The sequence below is a fragment of the Sus scrofa genome, chromosome 10 (genome assembly GCF_054392235.1).
Source record: "Sus scrofa isolate SSC_HxYL_T2T_F1_AM1 chromosome 10, Sscrofa_HxYL_maternal_Yorkshire_Landrace_v2.0, whole genome shotgun sequence".
NCBI classification, from domain to species: domain Eukaryota; kingdom Metazoa; phylum Chordata; class Mammalia; order Artiodactyla; family Suidae; genus Sus; species Sus scrofa.
This window is the reverse complement of record NC_139392.1, coordinates 11,322,215-11,348,358: the sequence shown is the minus strand read 5'-3', so window position 1 is coordinate 11,348,358 and position 26,144 is coordinate 11,322,215. Positions and strand designations below refer to the sequence as shown.

Below are 26,144 nucleotides of genomic sequence, written 5' to 3'. Positions count from 1 at the left end.
GTTTTCCCAACATGTTTCCACGAACATTCTCCCCTTATTTACAATCCCTTGTGTGTCTAAGGGAAATGGAAGCCTTATGTTTCTTTTTCACTTATACTTAACTCATCAGAATGTTTTGCAAAGCAATTTAAATGTCCAAGAAGATTTTTATTACTGATTTTCTTAGAAACATAAAGTCTTATTTTGCCAATGGTAGAAGAGAAAAAAACCTATATGTGAACCCAAGGACTAATGTTTGCTTCAGAACTTAAAACCGATAAAAGTTTGAGTGTGTTTTGAACTTGGCAATTCCTGCCCTAAATCACTTATAGAAAATCTTCATTTGTTAACTACAAATGAGCAATTTCATGTGTGGACTGGTAATTGCAAGCCTCACTGCCGATTTGCTTTTGTTTGTATCCTGCTGTGACCCAAATTATTGTATTTTAGAAAACAAGAATTAGAAGTATAAGCCACAGGGGCATATTAGAGAGTGAGTTTCAGATAACCTGGAATGAAAAAGATTGAAACTTTAGTTTGTGAAGGAACAGTAAGAAACTGAATTTCTCTGTGCCTTTAACAGAGTTTTCCATGCTAATTAATGAGAAGAATAAGATGGGAGTTGCAGATGTTTATTTAAAAGTTCAAGGTGCTTTTCAAATCTTTTAGCAGCTTTTATATAGGTACTGCATAGACTAACTCAGATTAACTTAGGCTGGGCATTACAGTAAGCCAGTTAAGGCTCCAATTTATCAATAATGTGAATGGATCGACTTCCTATGTTGGGGAATAAAACAGAGATTGATCCTGAGCTTGGGAGGAGTGGGTTGGGGACGTTGATATTGTATGAAACACTATCCATTGACCCTTGACCGTCTCCAAAATAGTGAAGCTGATTTTGACTTATTAAACAAGGTACTTCAATAGAGGGCTCTTCTTTCTTTCACAGCTTTTGAGGTTTGGGTTTTCGGTAAGGCTAGATGTTATGACATCATAGAACACAAAGTCCTATATCTGATTTCAAATCCTGACTCATGTGTTTAACCAGTCTGCACTGATGTTCCCGTCTGTAAATAGGAAAAATCATCACCTTCCCAGGGTTGCTGTGTAGAGTCTAGTGTAAGATCTGAAAATTGGCAGAGGCTCAGTGAATGCAAGTTCTCTGATGGCACGAGAGCTCCAGGCAGCTGGTGGTGTTCAAGCCTCAGTGAGCTTCTTACCTGGTGGAAGTATCGTAACAATGGCCTCAGCATCCAGGCACCTGGACTCGGTTTCAAGGCTCCTTCCAACACCAGTCCATTTCTTTGTGATTCCCTTTCACCCAAGAATGTGTCCATAACTGTTTTAAGTATGTGTGCCCTAGACTGGCACAGCATCATTTTGACATACGAGTCATAATCTAACAACCTCTAACGTCAATTGAGAAACTCCATTTGTCGGTTTGATGGAGGGAAACACTGGAGGAGGTCCGTGTTTTAGCGAGCCCTGAAAAGAATGCAGAAGGAGGTTAGGGAGCAGCATCCTTCTCTGAAAAGCACAGTTCGAGTACTCCAGTGCTGGTAGGAGAGGATTGTACTTGAGTGAGAAACTTTTGTTTGTTTCTTGGCTGGGGTTTTATAAAGCATGAGTGCATTAAAAATGAAACACAACAACTTTCTTTATAAAGCCATAGAAATGGAACGGACCCTCCGAAGAACCTCCAGCAGTGATCATTTTGCACACCTCTGCTCCCTACCCCTCCTTCCCTCCAGGACAGGCTTTGCAGGTCGGGCAGTCTTTTCTGACCACTGAGCTCTTATTAAGCCTCAAAGTGCTTTGCAATGAACACTCATTTTGTGACGTTGCTGTAGTTCTCTGGGTGCACACAAGTAGACTTTTGTTATTAATCTAGGCCATTCGTTCATGCATGATCTGTTCCAAGTCACACATTGATCAGCTTCATCCCCAGCATCATTAGAAAAACAAATTTAAGTCACTAGCTTTCTTTATTATAAAAAGTCTCAAAGGGGAAATTCTACAAAGAAATTCACTTTGGGTAATTGGCATCATTTATTCAAATTGGCTGCCACTGCTAGTATGTACCATAAAGATACTAACCTGATCAGAAAAATCCTGCATCGGTCTTGACAGGTATCCACTTGCTAACAAAAAAATGTATATGTACTTTCTTGTTTGTGTTAAAATGAGAATTTCTTTGTCATGATACTTGTTACATAAGATACGAATCAACATGTCGCTGATTTACTGTGTTGATTGCTCTTGACGAGTTTTAAAAGTTTGATAAAAAAAGATCATCTACTTGTTACACATGGAAAATAGGGAGAAACAATGAAGAAGAAAAAACATTTAACTACTTGAAAATTTAAAACTCAGTACCTCAAAAAGACCAAAATCAAAGTTTAAAGAGAAACAGCCCTGACATAGATCTTTATACTATTTAACTAAAAACTAGAAATAGGCTTGTTTAATGAGTCTCACTTACCAGTCAGGAAGATAAAACTTAATACCCCACAGAAAAATGGGCTGCAAACATGGGTGGAAGATTCATAAAATAAGTGATAGAAGATGATTTAAGATAATAAGAGATTTTAAGATGTTCTGCTTCTTTAGGAAAATCATTTCCAATTGAATGAACATGAGATTCATTCGTTCACATGTCCAATCCATAAATTAAAAAAAATATATATATATAGTAGTCCTGCCTGTGTCTGCAAATGTGTAGGCAGCCAGAGGCTGCCGTGCCTGGTGCAAGGACGGCCGCCTTACACGTGTTAAAAGCCACTTGGGGGACTGTGTGTCAAAAAGCTTTAAAAGTTCAGTCCTCAGTGTTTCAAAATCTAAACATGTCTCCTTAGAAATGGTATAACAAACCGCATTCACATCAGTACTTTTTGTAATGAAAATTTAAACTATCTAAATGCCCAATAATAATTGCTTCGACATTGTACACTCATAGAATGAAAGGTTGTAGAAGCTACTTGGTTACAGAGATGATGATAACGATCCAGGTTTAAATGAAATAAATACCAGGTTAAAAAGGCTTATTACAGCTGACATTTACTGCCTACTTGCTACAGGCCAGATACTTATTTCTCTTGTTTAATCTCCAAAATGGCTGCATGAAGTCTGTGCTATGGCTTAGCACCATTTTGCAGATGAGCAAACAGAGGCTCAGTGAAGTTAGGTAACTTGCCCCGAGGCACACATGTAGAAGGAGACAGAGTCAGAGCTCCACTGTAGAATCAGCCAGGAGAGCCTGCATGCTGGCAGTTTTCCAACCCTGTCTCCACTCCCTTGTGTAACCATCAACAAAACTCCCTGTGTACGTTTCCTAAAACTAAATGTAAATAGAGAAGAGTGAAAGGCATCACGCAGGGCTGCTAACCATGCTTATCTCCAGCGTCAAAATTTTTAACTTCTTTCTGCATCTTTTCAAAAATTCTAACATGAATATGTGTCTCACCTTTCTATTTAAGAAAAATAGGAAATATAAAGAGAACCGTATAATTCCACCGTGACATATTTTGACACCTTTGTAATTCTCCATGCCGCAGGCTCCTGCTTCACCTTTAGTTCTGGGGGGAGAAGGAATTGTGTTTTCCATCTCTCTGAATAGAATGGAGTCAAGGTGACAGCAGGGGTGTAGAGGTGGGCAGACCCAGGCAGGGCAGGGGTTTCCATCGCAGCTATCTGTTTGTCATTAGGAGTTGTTTTTCTTTCCTCTAAGACCTAGATCTCTTTTAATGATCGGTCCACTGATTCCATAACTGACAAGTTGAGCAGCAGAGTAAATGCAGCCTGCTGGTACTGTAATGAGGAAGGATTAGGATCTGAAGCAGCTTTCTCCCTTCCGTGGAAAAAGGCACCAATTAGTATTAATGAATCCCTGCTTGTAGGAGGCAGCCAGGTCTCCAGTTTTCCTAAAAGATGAGAATGACTTAATTTCGGCCAAGATATTTTGTTCCCTTCTTCTTCTTCTTATTGTGTTTGTATTATTTTCTAATGAGGTCTTTGCATATAAGGAGTGTCTGAAATTTTTAGGCATAACCTTTAGAAATAATGATTAAGATAATTTCTGATTAAGAGTAGGTTTAAATTTCCTACATTGAATACAAAGGTACCGAGGCTGAAAACGAAGAGGGATTTGTTTGTTTGTTTCTGTTTTAGTGACGTATCTGAAATCACCTGAGTGCTTTTATTTTCCTAGCTTGGTTGAAGGTGAATTTTGCCTTAATTGAGAGATACTGTTTGTCAAGGGAGGTTGACATAGTCGTGATTGTTCATTTGTGGTGTGTCATATAAATTTTATAAGCCTTCCGGAAGGTTATTTTGGCATTTTTGTCAAAAAGCCTTAAATATGTTTGTACTGTTTATGCAACAAAAGCGTTTCTAGAAATATATCCTAAGGAAATAATGATAAACATACAGAGATTCATAGTTACAATATAGAAAGTTGGAAATCACCTAAAATGTACAATTAGAAGTTTCTGTTAGAGGTAGGTAGGAATTTTTTCTTTCATGTTCACTGCAGCCCACAGGTGCAAAGAAAATCCATTATGAACAAATCTATTATCTTGTTCATAATAGTTAATAAATATTTTTAGATAAATACATAAATAATATGCAATGATTAAAAGTCATTTTCTCTGAAAGTATTTAAGAGAAGTTAAAAAGCTTAGTGAAAAGGCAGGAAAGTTTATATGTACAGTATGATACTAAGCTTATTGAAAAGCGAATTTTGGAAAAGTAAAGAAGAAACGACAAACAGTGGTTTCCTCTGGGAAACAGGACCAGGAAAAGAAGAGGAGAAAAAGGTTTTACTTTCAATGTATAACTTTTTGTATTGTTGACACTTGATCCATGCATATTCTGTTTAATTTTTTTTTTTTTTTGGCCTTTTTTCTTTTTAGGGCCACACCTGCAGCATATGGAGATTCCCAGGCTAGGCGTCAAATCAGAACTGTAGCTGCCAGCCCACGCCACAGCCACAGCAACCCGGGATCAGAGCCGAGACCCACAGCTCACGGCAAACACTGGATCCTTAACCCACTGAACAAGCCAGGGATCAAACCTGCATCCTCATGGATGCTAGTCAGATTCATTTCCCCTGAGCCACAATGAGAGCTCCCTGTTTAATTTTTAAAAGCAAACTAAAAGTGGATGTTGTATTTTATCAACATCAAAAACTTTTCCTGCATCTGTTGAGACGATCATATGGTTTTTATTGTTCAATTTGTTAATACAGTGTATCACGTTGATTGATTTGCAGGTATTGAAAAATGCTTGCATCCTGGGAGAAATCCCACTTGATCATGGTGTATGATCCTTTTAATGTACTATGGGATTCAGTTTGCTAGTATTTTGTTGAGGATTTTTGCAACTCTGCTCATCAGTGATATTGGCCTATAATTTTCTTTTTATGTGTTATCTTTGTCTGGTGTAGCTATCAGGATGATGGCGGCTTCATAGAAAGAGTTTGGTAGTGTTCCTTCCTCTGCAGTTTTTTAGAATAATTTGAGAAGAATAGATGTTAACTCTTTTCTAAATGTTTGGTAGCATCCACCTGTGTATATGTGTGTTTTTCCCTCTGTGTAATACTTGAAGATTAAAAGCCTGATTCTGAAGCCCTACGCTAACTTATATTTTTCTGCTTTGTAGAATCACTGTAGAATATTTCTTCATTATGCTTTTTTTTGGTATTTTCCAACTTTCTCAATGAGCATTACTATATCGTAGTAACACTTAAAAGATATAAAATAAATAAGAAGATAGAATAAGTGGAGACAAATATCTTTCATACAGAGCAAGTTACCTGAGCCATGGGTTGTAATTTCTGGGGGAAAGGGTGGGGGAGCAGCACAAAGGAAAGAGGACAGGTTTGTACTTGAGACTGTGATGTCTCGATAATGAAAATTCATAGAGTAAGCTATTGAAAACAACAAGGTATGAGAAATCTCTGGGGGCTCTGTTGAAGGGTGGCCAGTAGACTAATGGGGAGACGTTGGAAGAAAGTTTTGTGGCTTGATGCAGACTGGTACCTCTCCATCTCTGGTGGGTCGGCAGCTCTTGAGGAACTCTGGGCTCCTTGTCTTGGGCTGGAACAGACCTGCTAGAGTCAGGACGGAGGACTGAAGAAGGATAGAGATGGGTGCAAAAAGATTCCATAATATATAAAAAACATCTTTAATCATCCCTCTGTCATGGGCGCTTAGGTTGCTTCCATGTCGTGGCTGTTGTAAATAGTGCATGAGTCTTTTCAAATTCCGGTTTTCTCCAGATAGACGCCCAGCAGTAGGACGGTGGGATCATATGGCAGTTTTCTGTTGCTGGGAATGTAAATTGGTGCAGCCACTGTGGAGAACAGTATGGAGGTTCCCGAAGAAACTCAAACGTAGTCTTTTAAAACGGAACCAGCTGTCTTCCGGAAGATAGGATCCTCTGCCTTTCTTTCTCTTAATTAATGTAGAAAAGATGTAATGAGTCTTCGAAGCTGGAAGGCTCGAGTCTCCTTCCTTCTCCTCCGTTGCTCCCACCCACTGCCTCTCTGCAGCCTCGCCACATCCTGTATCTCATTCCGGCCTCACAGCACTTTCCAGCTTCCTTCTCTGCTGCCCTTCTCCTCAGTGTATGCTGCTGTCCCCCGCACCGCTCTGTGACCCCTGAAAACATTACGTGATGCAGTGACATGTGATGCCCTTAGACAGATTCTTTCTTCTGCCTGAAATGCACTTTGCTGCTTGTCCGACGGATACAATTTACTTCTCCCTCGAGATCTGCCACACGTATCACTTCTCTGAAGTCTTCCCAGACTTACGCTTCCAGAAGAGTGAAGTACTCCTTCGCACATGTTCTACAGAGTCCTGTCATCATTCACATGGCCTGGTGCTCTCCGTGCTCCCTTCACGTCTTTGTCTTCCGTGGTTGCATGCAAACAGGGAGCCACTTAATCTGAGAAGCCTTCCAAGAATACAAAGGAAAAGGAAAAAAAGATGAAAGTCATGAAAAAAGACTGGAAAAGATATGAAGGACAGAGGACCGGCATCTAGTGTGAGGATTACAGGTTTTCCAGAATAAGAAATCCAAATAATTGGGACAGAAGACACAACATAATTAAAGAACGTTTGTGGAGCTAAAAAATATTTATGAAATCTGAAAGCTTCAGAGCATTCTAGGTAAAACTAATTTAAAAGAAAGAATTTGCATGTTATTTGGGTAGAAATATAAGACAGCATGGAGAAACAAAAAATCAGCCTGGCTTTTAATTTTTAATTTTTAATTGCCATATTTTTAATTTTTTGAGGGGGGAAGTTTGGTGATAGAAGCATTTTATTCACAGCCAGTCAGTCTTCATATGTGAAAGCAATAGAAAAATATCATCAGTTATATAAGGGTTCAGAAAAGAAACATCTCCTGAACATTTTGAAAACTTATCTCTGCTGCAAGTGAAAACAATGCTCCAGGGAGGAGGAGCAACGTTATAAAAGGCCTGTCAACCAACAGGACCGTCACCAACCATGACAGATTGTCACGGCAGGAGCTCCAATAACAGTTTGTATCCCTGGATCACAAATGACTGAATTTACTGAAAAATGAATCAGGAAAGAAATTTACAGCTTGGTGATGCCTTTCATTCTTGGACCTGAGCCAAGATTAAACCCAAACACTTTCATTGCACGTTCTCTACCTTATCATGGAATAAACGGGTGATTTGACACCTTCATCCCTGCTGTGACAGGAACCTCCCTTGGCAGAATGTATGTCTAAATTTAAAGTTTCAATTAAAAAATTTTATATATATATATATATATATATATATATTTTTTTTTTTTTTTTTTTTTTTTCTGGCCGCACCCATGGCATATGGAAGCTGGAAGTTCTCAGGCCAGGGAGTGAACCTGCACCTCACCAATGACCCAAGATGCTGCAGGGATGACATTGGATCCTTCCCCCACTGTACCACAGAAGGAACTCCTCAATCAAATGTTATTATTAAACAGCATGACAGCTCTTTTTTAATGCTGTGGCAGAGGTTGCTCACCAAATCTGCATTAATCTCTTTTTTGTCGCACAGCTAGACTAGTCCCAGGCTCCCTAGCATTTGCTTTGGCCACATGACTGGGTTTCAACAATAGAATTCGAGCAGAAGTAATACATATAGCAGTTCTGATTCTTTTCCATATAAAGCATATTCCGTCTTTGCTTCTTTTGCTCACTCATGAGCTGAATGGAGAAGAATCCAAGAATATAGATGAGGACAGAGCCTCAAGATGTAAGACAACTTTGTTCTAGAATGACTGCAAAACAGAGTCCCTCATTAAACTGAGTTAAGCCACGGAAATTTCCTAAGGCTCTCTTATCCTTACAGACACAAGTACCTACCAGAACAAGTAGAAGTAAGATTTCGCACAGACATTATGGTTGCGTTTTTCTGTTTGATAATGTTCGTCTTTCCATTTGTTCTTTGTATTCCTTTTATGAGAATAATTTAAATGAGAAATTCTTGGGTGTTACATATAATCATCAGTTATGCTGGTCTTACGATATCACAAACATTCCAGGCTTGAGCTGTTTGACGTATGTCTTGGTCATTCTTCAAGGCTCTTATCACAGAGCTAAGCACATGACAGGAGTTTAGTAGATGACATTAATTTATCTTACATTAATCCATAGGGAAGATTTATGTTTTCTGGATCTAGATCCTGAAACAGTAGACCCCAGCTTCCGAAGATGCCAAGCCTCCCTTCATCGGTAATGGGAAATGTTGAGTGCTCGCTTTTGCAAAACACAGTTGTGGCTGGAACTATGGTGGGAACAAAACAAAGTTTGTACTGTCAGGCTGCTTAGTGCAACCAACAGAGAGAGACAAATAAGCAAATGAACACATACCATTTCAGGGAGTGATCACTTCTTTGGGAAAAAATAAAGCCACGTTGAGGGAGGAAGGACCCATTCAGTGAGAGAAGGGGACCGTTTGTGGCAGGAGTGATGTCTGAGCAGAGGCTGGAGAGATGCTGAGGACTACATCCTGTGCATTATGCTGGGAGGATGGCTCGGGGAGGAAGGGAGCAGCCCATATAAAGTCCCTGAGGCAGAAAGGAGGTCGGACTGTTCAAAGAGCTGAGTTCCAGCATAAGTTATAAAAGCAGTGGGAGGAGATGGTATGAGAGACGCAGTGACTCATGGAACATAGCAAAACGTTTGGACTGTATGACAGTTTCTTTACACATAAGACTTCATTTGATTGTCACAGCCAACCTAAAAGATGTTAGTACTTTGATAGTTTCAAACAAGGAGGACTAGGTTGTAGGATGTATGTATCATCTCCCAAAGAATACTACAAAAAGGCCCAGAATCTACCTTATATCTTCATTCTGGTCATCTCCAAATCCTGCTGTTCAGGTAACCGCCCAGAAACTCTGCCTCCAGAATGCCTCAAGCCCTTGAGTGTGCCTAAATGTGTGTGAGGCCTCCCGTGTTCAGGATTCCAAGCCCTTCTCTTTTCCCGAAGCGTCTGGTCCAGAGCCATCCTTCCTCTTTGACAAAAATCAGAAGTTCCTCCTCCACACAAGAAAGTGCAAGAGGCCTGCTGTGAATCAGTGATACCCAGTTTCTTTGCTTTTATCACTAGAGTATTCTTGGGATTTGGGGAATTTTCCATAGTAACTTAAAAATTTACATTTTTGCTTGAGTGATATATATGCATATGTGTGTATACCGGACCTCTTTGTGAATTTAGGTTCATCATTGTCTGGCCTCCTTGTGAATTTGGTGTCTACGATGGCATTTATTTCTAGGATTTTTATGGTGCTCAAGACGGGCTGGGCTATTTTATTGTTGAGCTCCTGGAGGTGGGGTAATGAGTGACAACCAGCACTCAAATGATGGTTACTAGCAAATAAAGGTTAAACAATATTAAGGTAATATATGGGAATGGATGATTTTCAGTATTTTAAGCTGGAAAAGTGTGGGGAGCACAGAGCCATCCTAGGATAGCCATGGTCTTCTAGGAATGCTTACTAGGAGGTAACCTATGCCATGGAATTTAATTTCCGCAAAAATGACACCATTTGGCCTATTAAATAGCTGTTCATTTGAATTGTATTGGTCCCGAAATTTTACTTATGTAAGTTGGTTTTAGAGCTTTATCCTACTCTCACACTAGTAATTTATACCTACTTTATGGTTTAATTTATATACTTTATGTATTAAGGAAACATTTGATCAAAATAATTTAAATTCAAATTGGGTTCTGCAGAAACATTTTCCCTGAAAAGGGACTCAGTCGTATCTCAAATTTGAGAAATATTGATTTAAAATGTACATCGCAGGAGTTCCCATTGTGGCACAGTCGAAAATGAATCTGACCAGGATCCATGAGGATGTGGGTTCAATCTCTGGCCTCGCTCAGTGGGTTAAGGATCTGGCATTGCCGTGAGCTATTGTGTAGGTCACAGATGTGGCTCAGATCCTGTGTTGCTGTGGCTGTGGTTGGCAGCTGTAGCTCCGACTGGATCCCTAGCTTGGGAACTTCTTTTTGCCACAAGTGTGGCCCTAAAAGGGAAAAAACACGTACATCACACATAAAGGAAAGAAAAGTTAATTTTTTGGGTAACTCTGTAGCGTCAGGACTATAATCCCAACCTTTAGAAAATTAGTTACTTTAATACAGATGAATTAATTTAACTACAAGGGTAGATAACTATTGGAAGCAATTTAAAATTTCATCATCACAGGATTAATTAATTGAATGAGAAACATTATATAATTGAATATGTTTTACACGTCAAAAATAATACTGTAGTTACATTTTATTGACTCAGAAAAATGTTCACCGTATATTGTTAGGTGAAAAATGTACACAACAAAAATGGACATAAAGGTTAATCCTGTTTTTATAAAAATATGTATTTGTGTTATATGTATGTGAAAATGGATGCATATGAAAAGCCCTGAGGAAACATATGACTTGGGTTTTCTCTTATTTACTTAATTTTTTGGTACACCTGTGGCGTGTAGAACTTCCAAGGCTAGGGCTTGAACCCTGGTGACCCTTGCTGCTGCAGTGACAATGCCCGATCCTTAACCTGCTGAGCCACAGGTGAACTCCGCCAGGAGTTTCAGAGGGGTCTTCTCTGGGCCATGGGATTATGAGATTTGACTTTTTTTCCTTTTGTAGTTTACCTGTATTTTTCTAACTTTCCCACACTGATCAGGAACTGCTTTTGCAGTTAAAAATGATTTCAAATTTAAAATGTAGTGTAAATGTTCTAAAAATTTAGCCAAAATAACCATTCCATTTTAGAAAGAGGCCTCAAGGAGAACTTTCATCAGATTATGTACAAAAGATTAAAGAGAGGGTGAGGCAAAAGATGGTTTGCAGATTTTGATAATTCTTTGAGAAATATGAAATAATATCAGAAGTAGTCATTGGAAAAAACAGAATGGGGCTCCACAAAACCACACCTGGGAGTAACTTACTTAAACACTAAAATGTGGACCTTTTCATACAGTCTGGGATGTAATTCTACTCTTTTATCTTCTCTAAATGAAAATAACAGAAAGTACTAGAGTAGGGTTGCAATTTTCTACTAAGAATGAAAGGCATTATTTTTTGAAAGCATGAACTTTTACAGTTATTTCCTGATAACTCATGGTCATAAAAAGGAAAATGCTCATCTTTTATATATTTCATCATTTTGAGAAATAAAACTACATGCCTAAATTGAAAGAAGAATGTTTGAAATGATCATCTATTTTCCCTCATTATTCCTGTTAAAACTTTATGAAGTAGAGAAAACTTCAAAATATAAGCCAGAACATCCTTATTTTTACCATTCGGGAAAATTGTTATTAACGTTTTAATGCATTTAGTTTGGGTTATGTTCATTTTTACCTACTTTTGAAAATATTTGGATTTAGCAAACATACTGTTTTATAAACGAATTCTGATTTACAATATCCTCAGGACATGGTTCTGTATCAGAAAAGTCTTAGAAAATAAAAATGTTATTTCATAGTAATCTTTTATTAAATAATTTTCAGACTGTTATGTTTTCGTTTCAGTTTTACTACCATAAACAGTACAGAGAGGATCAAGTTTGCACATGGACGTTTGAGCATCTCTTTGTTTTCTTAGGATAAATTCCAGAATTAGGTTCCTGGGTCAATATGGTAGACAGTTTAAAGATATGTACACATATTATCACTTTTGTTTTCCTTCTGGAAGACGATATCTGCTAACATACCCATCCTTGTTGAATGCATACCGTTGTTTCCCAGCCCATGCAGGGAGACACCCTGGAGAGTCTACCTTAATTTCTACATCCTTTTGTACTTAGTATTCAGACCCGAAGAGGAAACAGGAGAGCCATAATAATCATCTCTTCTCACAAAGCTTCATCACTGATCAGAAAGAACGACTGAGATGCCACAGAGGAGGCATCTTCCCACCTGAGTCTTGCAGATGGTAGAAGTCACGTTTGACAGTTACCAGAGCTGACAGCTCCTGCACGATACCATTTCTGAAGAAAAGGGAACACAGGGCAGGGACCGCTATCCCTTTGCCTTTGACAGAGTTATTTTCCAGAGTACAACACACATCCCAGGATATGCTATTGAACTAAGAAATAAAGACCCCCAAAGCCTGGAAACCATTTAATTGCTTTTCAAGCATTTCTGGAAGGGCTTGCAGACCCTTGCCAGGAGAGAAATCCCCTGATGTGTGAGATGAGGGAGCTGCTAGTAACGGGGGGTGGGGGGAAAACCATTTTGAAAGCTAAGTATCGGCTTGGATGCCAGAACTAAAACGCTCAGTGTGGCAGGTCCACCTTTATATTAAATTATAAATATTTACAGTTTCCTTTTCTTCTAAGAAGTGGAAATAGTTTCAGGCTTGTTTGTGTCTGTTCATTTTACATGTTGACTAGGAGACAAAGGGCTCCATTCCCTGAATGTGGCCCCCACCCCACCTCTGGGGGTGTCCCAAAGAGATGCCTACATTGTAACATCTTTACACCGAGCTACAGCTCATATGTCTGGTACATCCCGGGAATAACTGGATCCCAGCCTTGCTTGTCTACACCTAAAGCACAGCGTTGTGTGGGTTGTGGGACAGCAGATGTGTGCCCTTCTCTGCAGCTGCTCTTAAAATCTTCAAGTGTTCTGGCTGATGCCAGTCTCTGTTTCTAATGTTTTCCCCACAGACCTAGAGCTCCACGGGCCTGTGTCTCTCTTCCTTATTCACTGTCCCATCTGCCACACAACAGTCCTTTGAACTGGCACTGTGCAAGATCGCATGCTTTCCCACCGTCTTACCATCGCAGGGAATTCATCTGGGTCTTTAACCTTTGCCAATTCGATAGCCAAAAATGGAACTCATTGTGTGATGCTGGTAAAATTGGACACAAACTCATTTGTTTGTTTTTCTTTTGTAATTTGCCTCTTTGTGTCCTTTGCATATCTTTCAATTAAGTACTCCTTTTTTTCCTGTTGATGCGAAAGAATTATTCTTTTGAGTAAAAGGAGGATAGTAACCCTTTGTCTACCATATAGTTTATAAATATTGCATCCCTCGTAAATTATGTATAGTGCTTTTATTATAGAGAGAATTTTATTTAATTTCTCAAAAGCATTGTTTTCCTTTGTGGTTTTTGCTTTATGACTAGAAGGCCCTTTTCTACAAGGTGTCAATTCTTTTCTTTTTTTTTTTTTTAATGGCTTCATTTTAAAACTAACCCAACCCACTGTTATTAAACCCAATGTTTAATAACATTGTTTCAAGAGCTTTAATTTTTTTGCCTCCAATAATGTATTTTGTGCAGTTGAATTTTTAGATGTCCAAGCTCACCAATCTGCACATGTCCTGATTTGCAGACTCCATGCAGGAATATCTTTTTATTGGCTCTAAATTCAAAAGAGGGAAACCCTAAAAAATATCAGTGCATCCCCACTTGACTTCCTCCTTGCCTGGAGTCACTTCACAGAAGCCTGGAGAAATACAGCTGACTTTTTCAAATAGTTTTTCTCAAAGGGTGTGAAGAAAGTGTTTAACTCTGAATGACATGAAGAAAGCTTTCTAGAAATACTCTCTGGATAGTTTCTCTTTGCCCCAAAATTTCATACTCATAGTGGCAGCTAAAAATAGCTACCACAATTGTTCTCATTCAAATAATCCTTCTACTCACTATGTAACCTATCCCTGCTCCTCTGAGTCCAGGCACTGGAGAATCAAATTTCCACTCTGCCTCTCACTCTCACCAGCTATCTGGAGAATTAGTCTGCTATCCAGATTTCAGCATGACAAAGAGCTCGAAAATTGACCTAGCAGTCCGGAATCCTTTCCTTTTAGAAAGTAGATAGAAAGTCCCAGTTTCTGATCCTGCACACACGAAGCTTGGAAGTTGCCACTCTGTCCTGACAAGTAAAAAGCTAAAGAGGCTGAAAAAGCAACGACTCTTCTTGGATCCATAAGAGAGGGGTGGATGTGGAGTTAACTACTACCCCCAAGGTTGCAGAGATGGATGAATAAATACAGGGCATCCAGGCTTTCCAGACAGAGACTCAAGCAGAAACTACTGCAGGAATCAAAAGCCTGGGTGGTAACTGATGGATTGCTGGAGGCTCAACTTGGACAACCCCAAGTTAAAAACTCCAGGGAGGAAGTTCTGCTGAGGCACAATGGGAACCGCAGCATTTTTGGAGCACCAGATTGGATCCCCAGCCCTGTGCAGTGGGTTAAAGGATTTGGCATTGCTGCAGCTGCAGCGTAGGTTGCAGCTGCATCTACTGAGGCCCAGCCCAGGGACTCCATGTGCCCAGGAACTGATGCCTAGCCCAGGCCACGGGGGTGGGGTGGGGGGTGGGGTGGGGATGAGGGTGTTTTGCCAAAAAATAAAATAAGCTAAAATCCAGGGAGGTCCAGTAGAGAAGAGCACACACAGGATTGTTAGATTTACCTCCTGAAGCTCCACCAGATTCCCACAGTAAATACCAGAGGAAAATCTCCAAGCACTTCCTGCAGGGGGAGGAAAAGAACCCTTTTGAAACAAACCAGAGGCTGCCCTCAGGGGACACTGGTTAACCCTGTTGGGTTATTAGTACCGGAGCCTAACTCACCTGGGGGAAGGGAAATAACCCATCTCCAGCCCACTCTCGCCATCTCGTGCCCATCAAGGGAGGAGAAAAAATTGAGCAACTCTTGTGCAGTTCCCAGACCAGAGGCACAGACTTACTAGAGACTCAGATCTGATTGGTGTAGACCTCTAGAACTGCTTCCTTCTCACCTGATCATGACAGGTACTTAATACCACCCTATTTATAGCTGTTCCTTTTACCCGGTACCTTAGGTCTGGCTATCAAGAAGAAATCACAATGCATCTCAAAAAGCAGAAAGCACAATTTAAGGAGGCAGAGCAAGTGTAGAACTAGGCATGGCACAGATGATGGAATTATCAGATGAGGAATTTAAAGTAACTATGGTTAATATGCTGATAACGTAGACAGCAGGCAGGAACAGGTGGGCAGGAGTTCCTGTTGTGGCTCAGTGGGTTAAGAACCTACCTGGTATCCGTGAGGATGTGGTTCAGTCCCTGGAGTTTCTTAGTGGGTTAAGGATCCGGCATTGCCACAAGCTGCAGTGTAGGTCACAGATGCAGCTCAGATCCTGCACTGCTGTGGCCGTGGTGTAGGCTGGCAGCTGCAGCTCCAATTTGACTCCCAGCCTGGGAACTTCCGTGTGACCCTAAAAAGACAAACAACAACAACAACAGGAGGGCAATGTAAGCAGAGAGAAGAGAAATCCTCAGAAAGAAAAGGGAGGGGGGATGTTGAGAAGCAGGAAATCTGCAGATAGCAATTTAGTAGTAATGTCTGCTGCCATCACAAAGGAAAGTTGCTGTTCCTACACAGCAGGTGATGGCGCTTTAATGCCTTTGATGAGCAATGCTAACACTCATAAACTCTGCATATTAAATTATTAAATAAAGCCTCTTTAATTCTGCTTCTTGTACAATGTTGCTCATTACTCTACTCCCAAAGGGAGACTTTGATGATAAATTTATTCATGTGATTTATAAGCTTTTCTGAGTTTGTTGCATTTGGAAGTGAGTTTACGGATGGCCAAGGCCCAGCTAACTCACGTAGCACCTTTGATCAAATTTTGAAAAAATTTCGCCTCATATAGGTGGATGCCAGGTGAATTCCTGAGTGCGTGTGTTGAGTACAGCAGTGAGATTTGAGTCTCCAGGCCAGGTTCCCTTATTCAGGGCACACCCTAAACAGTTGCACAGTGGCAAGGCTCTTGATGCCTCCTATTTATGTGTAGAACATGAAGTTGAAAAGGGGCAGCATGGTGGGCAACCACTGAATTTATGAAGCCACCATGCTAATTTCTTGAGCTGGATGAAGCATGGTTCTGATCAAAATTGGGGTGTTCTTTTTTATTGAAGGAGAGTTGATTTACAAAGTTGTGTTAGTTTTAGATATACAGTAAGGTGATGGAATTCATATATATAATATATATATATATACACACACACACGTAACTTTTTCAGAATCGCCTCCATTTTACATTATTATATAAGATATAGAATATAGTTCCCTGTGCTGTTGTTAATTATCTGTTTTGTGTAGAGTAGTGTGTGTCTGTTAATCCCAAACTCCTAATTTATCCCTATCCCCCTCTCCCTTTGGTAGCCATAAGATTATTTTTTAGGTCTGTGAGTCTGTTTCTCAGATAAGTTCATTTGTACAACTGTTTTAGATTCCACACATAAGTGACATCATATAATATTTGTCTTTCTCTGACTCACTTCACTTAGTATGTTAATCTCTACGTCCATCCATGTTGCTACAAATGGCATTATTTCCTTTTTAATGGCTGAGTAATATTCCATTATATATGGGTACCACTTCTTCTTTTTTAATTTTAATGATTGTTTTATTTTTTTCCACTATAGCTGATTTGCAGTGTTCTGTCAATTTTCTACTGTACAGCAAGGTGATCCAGTCACACATACATATATACATTCATGTACCACATGTTCTTAAATCCTTTCCTCTGTTAATGGACACATAGGTTGCTTCCAGGTCTTAGCTATTGTAAATATTGCTGCTGTGAACATTGGGGTGCATGTATCTTTTCTAATTAGGGTTTTCTTCTTTTCTGGATATATGCCCAGGAGTGGGATTGCTGGATCATATGATGACTCTATTTCTACTTTTCTAAGGAAGCTCCATACTGTCCTCCATAGTGGCGGCACCAGCTTACATTCCCACCAACAGCGTAGGAGGGTTTCTTTTTATCTGCACTGTCTCCAGCGCTTATTATTAGTAATAATAATTTTGATGATGTTCATTATGACTGGTGTGAGGTGATTCCTCACTGTCGTTTGGATCTGCATTTCGCTAATAATTACTGGTGTTGAGTATCTTTTCATGTCCCTGTTAGCCATCTACACATCTTCCAAAATAGAAGGCTGATGCTTCGAATGAATTAAATTATCATTTAAAAGAAACAAGCTATGCCACTTGGGTCCTCCTCTTCTTCAAGCACATAATTTTTTTAAAAAAGAAGTTTCTGGTTAATGTAGTATAACTTTTGTTTTATTTCACCTATATCAAAGCAATTTTTGATAAGCTTTTATATTGGGAGACTGAAAAAGTCTATATTTTTAATCAGCACTCTGTGAAATACAGCTCTATTCATATTTAAAAGTACAGGAAGAAAGGCAATAAAAATATCATATGCTCACTCTCTAAGGGATATGCCTCGAGCACTGTGTTTATACAAGTATCTGGGGAGAGGACGCTCCTAAGACTGATGGAAAAAACCGACTAACCTGGTGCCCAGGGTCTGTCTACTGAGTTCCCTTCATTTAGCATGAATTTCCTTGAGGCCTGATTGCTACCATCTATCTTTGGTTTGCGATTTACTAGACTTTGTTTTTCAGAACCATGTAGTCCAAACACTTGGTAAGTCCTTGTGGAAACACGAAACTGTCCATCCTCCAATCTCCTAATCCTTATCTATGGATTTGTTGATGGGACAGAAAAAAACATGGAGTCAGGTGGGCCAGACACAAAAGAGAACTGCGGGGCCCAGGCCACCTGGGCACTTTGCAGGGGATCTGGCCGTGGAAGGCACTGCGCGTTTGATGAACTCAGTCGTGGTGAGCCAGCTCAAGGGCTTTCTTGCTTGATCATGGTAGGACTCAGTGGGCTTACGTGCCCCCAGATGATGAGAGCCACGCCGGTGCCTCTGACCAAGGGGACCTCCCCCTGCGCCTCCCTTTTGGTCCCAACCTTCCCCTGCTCATCAGCGTGTTCGTGGCTGTCTGCAGGTCCTCTTAGGTAACGCACAGGTCCTTGAACCCTGGCTGATGTCTATGGCGGAACTACTGGTTAGCAGTGCCTGATGAGTTCCGTTCCCTACTCCTCGGTAAGGATGAAGTCATCTTCATGCAAGGTAGAAGGGACTCTTCCAAACTTGTCGTTGCACGCGATTATGTTTCATAAGCTTTCTGTGCTCAAGGCCTTTATATCAAGATAATCATTGATCGGCCCGTGTTCCCCTCGTCCTCAGGTTGGTTGTCTTTGAGAGGGTTTGCATCAGATTCACTTTTTGGAAAGGTATTGTGTTTGAGTATCTGTGCTAGTTGAGACAGTCACACAGAAACAGAGATCAGAGGATAACTTAGTAGAAGAATATTGACCTCAGTATAAGAGGACATGACTTCTGAATCTGGCTGACCCTGTACCGTGAGAAAGACCTTTGATTTCTCTCTTTCCGTTGCTTCATGTATAAAGGGAGGAAAAGAATGCTTGCCTTACCCACTTCAGAGGCTTGTTCTTAGAACCTTAAATGTGAAAGTACTTTTGCAAACTATAAAGCCCTCTTGAAATGCATGGTTTTCTTATTAGGAGGCCCTGCGACCTCCCTACCTGAGGGAGCCTTTAACAGAACCTCCCTGCCCCCACCCATCACGGGCACTTCTGCTGCTCTGTTTAGAGAAACGCAATTTATGGCGGCACAGATACAGACCCGGATCACGGGGTCACTGCTGTGTTTCCATTACAAACACTCCGACTTCAGGCTTCAGCCCTTTCCGCATGCTGAACTTCATCGGAGTCCCATGTGTTGAGAGCCTTCTGGAAGAGACCCAACAATTACAGAGACGCACACCACACAGCCTTGGCCTGAGTGTAATTTCAGCCTGAACTTCCTGGGGATTGTTACGGGGTCCCATCCTGCAGTCTTTCAACATGAGAAATTCTCTTGGGCATGGAAGGTTTGGAAATTCTCCAAGATTGACGAGTACCGCTTCTAGGATTGAACATCAGGGAGGACCCTTTAGCCAGAATGGACCTTAAATCTCCTTTCATGAGCCTGCTGCTTTGCTGTGTCTGTGTGGCCTTCTACTTAAAATGAATAAGCAAAGATATTGTTTGAAGGACAGTGGTTTCTTTGCTCCTGGGAATGATTTTTCCCTTGCCCCCTGTCTGCCCTGCCCCCCCCCCCCAGTGCTGGTTGATGGTAGTTGAATAAATGGATCCAAATGGATTTTGCAGAAATCGTCAAAGAGCCATGACAGCACGGCCTCTTCTGTACAGTAAGTACAGTATAAGTAGCTGCCATTTAGAGAGGACAAGACCCCACGTCAATTACTGATGCTTTAACTCCTCCTTGGTCAGCCAGCCACAGCTGCGCAGTGTAATCTAGCACCCAGCACGGGCCCATGGAGAATGTGGGGCACACCTTACACAGTATTCTGCCAAATGCAAGCGTTAGCCCTGGTGTGGAATGAATAATGGAAGTGGGATCTCATCTGCCAGTCAGGTTGCCATGAACCTGTGCCTTTTGTCACAGCCTTGTCCAGTGTCTCCAAGTGGAGATTTTGCCCGTGAGTTCAGAGTAGACATGCAGGGACCCAGGGAAAGGCTGGCAATGAAACCGAGGTCAGTGCTGTTTGTTTCTTCTCCTGTGGTGACCCTAGAGCTGCCCTTATACTGACAGACGGCTTGGAGGAGCCGTGCTGGGGTCCTGGTCCATCCTCTGCATATTGGTACCCTGCATCTTTTCAAGATGCTGACTGCAGATAGTGATGTGTCTCTGCCTACCACAGGTACTTTCCTTTTCTTTTCTTTTTCTTTCTTTATTTTATAAAATCAGGTTCTCCTTTAAAAAAGCAGTAAGTCAATAATTCCTATGGGAAAAGGAAGCAATTACATTAAACAAAATCTGCAAAAAAAAAACACACCTGACCCTGAATTAGGGGTTCTTCAGGAGACCTCTGTTCGGGCAGGGGTGGGTGGGTAACTCGATTCCATAGGCCAAAGTTTGGCAAAATTTCTGTGTAGGACCAGGGCCAGATGGCAACTGTTTTTGGCTTTGTGGTCCATAAAGCTTCTGCCACAGAGGCTTAACTCTTCACTATAGCCCAAAGGCAAAATAAACAATACTTAAATAAATTGGCATGGCTCGATCCCAATAAAACTTTGTTTACAAAAATAGACAGTGAGCCAGATTTGCCCCACAAAACTTTGGTTCATGGATTTCTGTTTAGGTCGCTGTGCATTTTCTGTTTAGGTCACATACGTGAAGAGTAAAAAATTCAGCAGATGACCATTAGTGCCTGTTATGTGCTGTTGTAGATACAAAACTGAGATAAGACCCTGTTTCTTGCACTTGCATTACCCTGTTCTGGCATCCAGCAGGGTGGGATCTGGTCTCTGTCTATCAGTGTCTTACTCCGCATGCTTTTGCCTTTCATCACGCCCCCCTCCCATGTTTTTCTCCCACTCCAACCACCCGATGGACCTTGAGGGCAGAAAATGGTCCTTTTATCCCTAAAACAGACAACAGGTTCACATCTAGCTTCAGCTCACACTGTGTGAGAGGCACTCTCCCATGCCTTATCTTTAATCTGCAAAACAATCCAGTGAAATAAGTGCCATTACTCCCCCTTCACAGATGAGACAATATAGGCTCGGAAAAATTAAGTCACATTCCCCGTGGATTCTGCGCTAGTTGGTGGTGGGAGCTAGAGTCCAACCCAGACCACAAGAACATGACCACAGATGTCCTACATGACAGGCTTCCTTTGAAAATAAATAGTTTATTTTGAACAAGAAGAGAAAAGATAGGAAACATCTTCAGTCCAAATGAGGGAGCTGGGAAGAGAGTGGCTGGGTATCCAAGACCACTCTGAGGGTGGGGTTTTGTTTTGTTTTGTTTTGTTTTAACATTAACATTGTGGCCATGTGCTGGAAAGGACATACATTCTTCATTCTTTTTTCATTACTTGAAAACTGTTGCAACCATTATGCAAAACCAATAAAGGAAAAACTTTAAAAAAAAAAAAATGTCACTTGGCAGGCATTGCCCAGCTGAGGAATAGAACGGGTCTCACGGGAGAACAATATGCATTTTGTAAAATTTCTTAAGAGACAATTTATGGTTTTGAGAAAACAAAACAGGAAATTGAATTAAAAGGAGAAACATATTTAAATAATGCTCAAGTAATGACATAACCAGCTAAAGTCCAACAATCACAACCCAGAGTCAGGCATTGTCAGCTGCAAGAATTTTCTGGCCTTGGTTGGTAGTGTCCAAAGTGAAGAGAGATGTTTTTATTATTGGTACAGCATCACAACTTTGGAATAGATGAAAACTAATTTCTTAAATTGGAAATTTGGCCCTGAATACAAAGCTCCTGGCATATCTTTACTGGAAACAGAAATATGACCTTCCTCCTTATGTCATGAATTTTAGTTTCTGTTTCTGGGTTGGCAGATTTTGACCCTGGAATGAATTTAGGGTATGTCAAGTGGATGCTCTTTTTTTCTATTACCCCATGCCCAGTACCCCTTGGGGAGTAAGAAATTTTTAAACATTCATTACAAGAAAGCAGGGTTTCTATAAGGAAGAAAGAAAATTAAGAAGCATTATCTACCATCGGCAGCAAATAGACACACGGTGTTTTGTTGTTGTTGTTGCATCAAATTAAAAAAAGCTTCAAGAAAAGAAAGTTGATTCCCAATTTAAACCAGTATACTCATCTACAACCTTCTTCTATTAATTGCGTTTGTTTTTCCCAAGATCCTTGAAAGGCAGGAGGTAAAGGAGAGAAACTGTGGACACTTAAGTAAGTTTAAATTCTAGATCTTTCTCTAAACAGTTCTCAAAGAGGGTCCTTTTTCTTCACTAGCTGTAAAATAATACTGTCATATATGAAGACGAAGATTTTTACACACTTCACATTTTCTTTTCTGTATCCCACAATATAATCGTATGAGTTAGATTAGAGTATAGCCTCTATTTTACAGTTGGAATGTGAATACTTTATATATATGTATATAGTCATAGGCAGGTCCTTAACTACTATCCTAATCTGCTTCAAATGGGGATCAAAAACCTGGGCTGTCATTTAAGTGTGATGACAATGGAACTCACCGAGTCTCAGAAGAAAAAAATAATGACGTGCTGGATTCTATTCTTCGTGGTCACGAAGTCATGAGGTTGGGTTTATAAACACCTGTACCTTTTCTCAGTCTGTCTGAAAGGCACACATCTTTGTAGTGCTTGGCCAGGTCCAGCAGTTTAGCCAAACGCAGCTAATCACATCACGTGGTCATTGAGCTCTCCAGGAAGTCCCCTAAACTCTCTTCTCTGGCAGAGATAAAATCACTTAGAGCAAGAGCTCTGTTTCTGTACCCTAGCTCCTGGCACATACTGTATCATAAGAAAAAGTGTCAGCTAAGAAAATCGGGAAGATGAGCAGAAATTAAACATGGCTTACTTTATTTTTACAAAGGCTTATGTGGCATGGTAGAATATCGGCAAGGTGGCAGGTGTAATTCCTCCCTGTGTAGGCATGCCACATCACTTGCCTTGATCAACAGAAGTGATGGTGTGTGAACTCAAGCCTCAGGAGGTCTTGCAACTTCTCTTCTTATACTTGGGAACCTACCCACGAGCCCAGACTATCCTGGTGGAGACCAGTCCTCGACTGTTACCACCCATCTCCAGAGATGTCAGTGAGACTGACTTAGCCCTTAACACCCTGACGTGGTCACTGACTGTAGCTTCACACATGACTCTAGGTAACAGAAGCAGAAGAACTGCCTGGCTGAGCCCAGCCCAGATGGCTGGAACCCTGAGTAGTGTGCAAAGAAAATGGTCACTCCTGTAATTTGCTAAGTTTGGGGGTTGTTTTTTATCTAGCACTAGATAACTGATACCTCTGAGCTTTGGAAAGCTCAGTGTTTTCATCTGTCACACCCTTATAGTGAATAAAAACAGACAATTTAATAAGAAACCAACTAAACAACACCCATTTGAACATGGGTTCTTAGAGCTGAACACATCTCCATCACATGAGGGAGGTTCTTCAGGAGTAATCAGCAGAGACACTCTGTTCTTATTTTGTTTCTTTTTCTTAGAGGAGTCAGTGATATGAAACCATATTTGCAGGTCAACCGACGGTCATTTCTTCACAGACTGAGGACATGTGTTTTGTTAGATCTGTGTTTTATATTATTTGATAATACATTAAGTGAAAAGAAATCTACTGATACTGTTTTTCTTTGGAATTTGATTTACAACAATAATAGTTCCACGATAATAAACTTGGGTTTGAGGAGTGGTCATTAGGGTAGAGTGAAAACAAAGTAAAACTATGGGAGAAAAAGTCCCTCTGCCCATTAATGTATGGAGAGCTTAGACCACTGAGGAGTGTGTGAGTCTAGGAGGAGAGAAGTTGGAACTAACTTCATATTGACCTGGTGAAGGAAGAGGTCATGAGTAGTAACCAAACCCTGGAAGGCAGAGGGTCTTGTCTAGGGGGAAAAAGGGGTCCCACCTTTTACAAGGCTTATAGTTTTCCTCAGCCAGATTGCTGAGCAGCAGATAATCACTCTCTTATTATAAAATCGTTGCCAACTTAATATTAAATATAGTGCAATTACTGTATACTTGGCAGTGAGAGAAGCACTTGATACACATTGTCTCAATGTCACAGCAATTTTCTGATGGGGGAAGTATGGTGGCTATTTTGTAGATAAGGAAACTGAGGCTAAGGAAGATTGAGTAACTTGCTACAGGTGAGTAAGGAATTGGTTGAGGATCCAGACCCAAGATGTCTCAGCCCAGAATACCCTCACTTCGAAACAACACTAGATTGTTATATTCCTAGAGACAGGTGTGTGGTGAGAGACCCTGGGGGAGAAAAACACCTAAAGAGCCACGACATCCATTCTTTATAGAATCGCAGGGCATTTTACCTAAAAGCTATTTTACCCATATCCTTATCATTCATGCCACCTAAATCATCTCAGATGAACGTGTAACTTCTCATGAGGAAGACACTAATTCTTCTGTACTTTTTTTTTTTTTTTCAAATTAGGAAGGGGAAGACTTCCCTGAAAAACCTTTTTTTTTTTTCTTTCCCTTCCTAAACCAAAACAATTATTATTTGCAGTTAGGATTTGCCATTGTGTAGAAATATTTTTTGTTCATTGTGTAGACTATAATCAAGATTGAAACAAATTCAAAAATCTGTCCCAAGGATATTACTGAAAAGTACCAACAGATTTAAATTCTCTAATGCTGTACTACCCTTAGCTATGTTTTCTACTTCCAGTGAAATTGGGAAGATTCTATATCTGAGAAAGCATATTCAGAAAATAAACCCCCTTCCTCAACTATCTCCACTAAATATCTCTGTATTATACCAGATGTGCATAATTCTTTTTGTAATTTGACTGCAAGTCACAGTATTCAATTACGAACCTCTGGAATATAGAAGCACATAAATATGGATTGCTACAGATGGCAGACGAAATGAACTGAGTGGAAAAGCTTTCCAAACCTCTGTTTATGCAACACCAAACAAGGTTTTGATATCAAATCAATTTAGGGTTTATAAATGAAGGTGAAATTTGGGTAGTGTTGAGAGGTTTGCATTTCTTTTCTTTTTTTTTTTCCACAAAGACAGGAAAGGATTCCAATCCAAAAACTATTAATTGAAGTGCTTGTACCCCATAATTGAGATGCTGATGCTCCAACTGGAAGCAAATCTCTGTTGTAAGAGATCCTACGCTGTAGGAGGAGTAGGATCTATGCTATTAATTAACTGGTTTAGGATGCCCTTGTAACAAGCCTTTGGCATCTACTGTCATTTTTCTTTTCAATCGTTCTCTTGGTACAAATACAGACACCTAGGGATCGGAAGAAAGGATGGAATATGCAACTGGGGGCGATTGGAAAAGCTTGCATCCTGTGATGAAGTAACATCTCTAGAACTGAAATGAACCAGACAGCCACTCATGCTGTGACCACTTCCAGTTGTCTTAATATAATGAGATCATCGCAAAGGGGGCTTTCAGTACTAGGTACACTTGACAACCCTGCCTGTGCAGAACTGGCCAACCCAGCTCCTCAGCTTCCCAGTTACTGTCCCAGCCGCCTTTTCAATGATCATTCTCTCAGGTTTTGTTTCAGTTGGTATCATCTGTGATCATGATAAATGCAACAGTTAATATTCTTATCAGATAGGAGAAGCTGTTTTGGGAAAATCTTTCATATGTATATATATGTGTGTGTATATATATGTGTGTGTGTGTGTATATATATATATATTTTTTTACTCTTTGGTGGTTGTTGGTAAGGTAGGAAGCACAAGATGCAGTCTGAAACTGCACTCTGTCTGTTCCAGGTGGCTAGGGTGTGAAACCTTGGGAGAAAGAAGATGAAAGTATGAGACGACGGGTGTTCTGGGCCGTGTGGATGCTGAAATGTACAGAACACATTGTTTACAGCATCTCTGGGCCGTGAATCAGCCATGATTACAGCTGGCTGGGGCAGAGCTGAAAAGGCAACGGCATCAAAACCCAGCTCATTAAAAAAAAAAAAAAAAAAAAAAAATTCTTTTCACTGCCTGTGGACAAAATTACTGACTGGCATGCTAAACCTATTAAATATGTATTTTGCAAATTTCGAAATGAGGAAAAATGCTATGTAAAAAAAAATTTTTACAGATGCCGAATGATTGTAAATGTGGTTAAAGATGTGGGCCTCACTCCAACTTTGTTCTTTCGTGGGTTGCTATTAGCTTACATTTGAAATCTCTGTTGGCCACGTATCCCGCATTGTTCTTCCAAATGTAATC

General features: G+C 40.4%; 1 protein-coding gene across 50 annotated transcripts in view; it reads left to right on the top strand.

The window, feature by feature from the left end:
* LOC102164422 (uncharacterized) overlaps positions 1–26,144 on the top strand; it is a 412,252-nt gene that overhangs the window by 113,031 nt on the left and 273,077 nt on the right. The gene's annotated exons all lie outside the window — the stretch shown is intronic.